General features: G+C 51.1%; 1 pseudogene; it reads right to left on the bottom strand.

Moving 5' to 3' along the window:
• Positions 1-820: 820 nt before the first annotated feature.
• LOC123171246 (E3 ubiquitin-protein ligase SINA-like 10) lies at positions 821-2,308 on the bottom strand (annotated as a pseudogene).
• Between the last annotated feature and the right edge of the window lie 964 nt (positions 2,309-3,272).

Here is a 3,272-nt window from a genome sequence, read left to right as displayed (position 1 = left end):
TGAGTATGTGTGTGCATGCCCGTGTAGGTTGAGCACTTGAGTGTGACCGTGTGTGTTCCGTCGTGTGCTCGGACATGCATGTATTAGGGTGTCGCGCGCGTTTTTGCGTCCATGTGTACGTGTGACTGTTGCATACACGTAGGGGGAGTACGTGTAGGGGCCACTAAAGGAGTAGTCAAATCACACAGTAAGTTAGTCGGAAGAAGCAACCATCATTTCACTCTTCAATGACACGTACGCAATATAAAATGGTTGATATGGAGAGAAAAAGAAAACCACTATATATACACTAGCAGGAGCCTAAGCTACAAGCCTGCTTGCTTGGGTTGCTCTCTTCACAAGCATAGAACGACAGTGGCCACACCGCTGGTCACATATCCGGCCTGATCCCGCAGCTGGGGGAAGGGAACAATGTTCTGCGTAGACGCGGTCGACATCGGCGAGGGAGAAAATCCACAGTCGGTGCGTCCCAATCGGGGGTCACCGCGGTATGGGCCGATGCCGCGTCCCAACCGCCCTTCTAGCTACAGCCCGACGTCCATTTCGAAAATATTAGTGCATGTCAACAAAAATTATACTAGTATCGCTGTTCCGTTTCGAATAAAAAGCATATAAGCTGTTACTTCTTACGCAAAGGATCTTTATATCCCACAAACGCAAAATATCCATTCGACTGTTCGAACTTACTTTCACTGCTGATCTGATGTCGAGGTAATTGCTGCATCGCCACCAAAACCCACCATCTCTTAAGCTAAAGTAGACCGAGCTAACCCCTATATTAGCATATTACTAAGATAAACAGAAGGCACTGTAGAATCATTTAGGACGTGAGCTTGTTAATCTGAATGTGGAGGGACACCAGCTTAGCCCCGGCCAGCAGCTTGGGCGGAACTGTGAAGAAGGTCACCTCGTGCACGGCGACGTCGCCGGGATCCCTGTTGCTTGTTACCTCCATTTCCACCTTGATGGCGTCGGTCCTGCCTTTGGGCTCCCCCAGCGGGCCGTTCGCCCACAGCTTGGCCACGTAGTGCGGTAGTGGGGACGCCCCCACTCTGATGCAGACGACCGACACGGCGATAGGCGCGCCGATGTTGAGCACGCCGCCGACCAAGAAAAAAACGCGGGGCCGTCCTCCTCCGCAAACAGTAAGAGCTGTGGCTCCGACAGTGGCACTTGCAGGTGCAGCGCCTTGCCGTACTGGATCCTGTGCACAGACATGGGATGCACGGTGCTGATGTGGTGGGAGAGCATCGGCGGCGGGCCTTCGTAGCCGCAGACGAGCACGGGGCATTTGCAGGGCGCGAGTGGACACACGCTCTAGTGATCGGCGAGCTTGTGGTAAGTGACGTAGGGCCCACAGCCTTCGTGCGGGCACTCCACCCTCACCGAGGAGAGGACGGCATCCACAGCCGTGTTCTGCACGTCAAAGCCACCGCCGCGCTCGCACTTCTGGCACTGCTGCTGGTTCCCGGGGCACTCGACGCGGCAGTCCGCGCAAGCCAGGTGCCCTCCCTTGCACTTCACAAATCAATCGAAGAACACATCAATCAAGAAATCTGCACCTTGCTCGATCAGCCGAACGGACAAGGTGTATTCGAACCTCATACACTGGAGGCTTCAAGGGGCGGAGGCACAAGGGGCAGTTGAGAAAGGTGAGGTCCATCGAGACCATAGAGAGCTCCATCGTCGGGTCCTGTTCCGTGTGCATGATCTCGCCCTCCTCGTGCACAACCATCTCTCGCTTTATTAGGGCCGGGGCATTACAAAGCTTTACCGTCACATATTCATACTACTTCAAGGTGCATTAAATCAACACATGCAAGTATCAAAAGGAGAGTCACGGCATGCATGCATGCGTTGTAATTAATGCATCGATAAACGCAAATTATTGAAATATATCGAGTGCAGTGCTTTGATGTGTCGCGTCAACTCGTACAAGACCGAGAAGTTTGATTACTACGGGGCTGTTTGGTTCTAGGCCTAGGAGTGCCACATGTTGCCACACATTTCTTGCCACACTTGCCTAAGGTTAGTTCTTTAGAATGAGAGCCACAAGTTGGCCAGCCTAAGGGAATCTTGCCACACTTTTTGAGTGTATGTCATGTGGGACCCTAGTGTGGCAAAAAGTATATTGCCTAAGGTAAGGGTTGAACCAAACACCCTCCTAAGTTGGTCAAAATTGCCTAACCTTAGGTGTGGCAACCATAGTTAGAAACCAAACAGCCCCTACAACGCCATCTCGGCTTAACCGCACTTGCCTTTGGCTGCATGACAGGTGGGCTACCGACCTGTTGGGACCACCTGTCATGGACTCAAAGGCAGGAGCAGTAAGTCAATGAAGCTACGTTCCTCCCTCGGCCATGAGCGTGGTGGCTGGCAGGACTAGGAGAAGCTTTCGTTCGCTACACGCTCTCCCTCCCGTACGCAGTGGACATGCAACAGTTCAATCGGTGTCAGATGGCCAGAAGCATACTGTAGTACTCCTCCACTGCAGTAGTACTCCATCATTTTGTTCGACTTCCCGAAGAGGCGAAGAGCCAAGCGCAGCCCGGACGCTCGTGTGGCAGTTTCATGTGTAGAGTAGTCTAGGATAGCGTGTACCGTGCCTGTAAGCTTAAAATCATTGGGGTCAGCTCCATGCTATATTTTTTTGATTAAAATAATCTTCTGGCCCTACCTGTCATCCTGGTGATTCTAGTTTGCACGCTCATCTGGTCAAGACATGAATATATATTTTAATTTGTGGTGCGGTAAATGTTAGAGGTTGCAGCAGATGGAGTATTGTACACTGCGGGTCTTTCAGCCAAGTTTAGAGGTGACCATGTGGGGCCAGTGCTATGATGTGTCGCGTCAACTCGTACAACAAGAAGAAGCTTGATTTTACTACTACACGCCTTCTCCCTCGCCCATGCGCGCGGTGGCTCGCAGACGAGGACATGCTTTTGCTTATAGTACTACAACAAGCTATTCCTCCCGCTCGCGGTGGACGGACATGCAGCAGTGGACTCGATACTGTAGAAGCAGTAGTAGTAACATCATTGTTCGTCTTCTCGAAGAGGCGAAGAGCCAAGTGCAACCCGAACGTGGCAGTTGCGAACCTTGGAGCACGCATATAGCCAGGCTCTTGCATGAGACAAAATTGCTATGTGAGCCCACCATTGTAGTACTCCCTCCGTCCGGAAATACTTTTCATCAAAATGAATAAAAGGGGATGTATTTAGATGTATATTAGTTCTAGATAAATCTTTTTTATCCATTTTGATGACAAGTAT

This window comes from Triticum aestivum, chromosome 7D, assembly GCF_018294505.1.
Source record: "Triticum aestivum cultivar Chinese Spring chromosome 7D, IWGSC CS RefSeq v2.1, whole genome shotgun sequence".
NCBI lineage: Eukaryota > Viridiplantae > Streptophyta > Magnoliopsida > Poales > Poaceae > Triticum > Triticum aestivum.
This window is presented reverse-complemented; position numbering and strand designations above follow the sequence as displayed.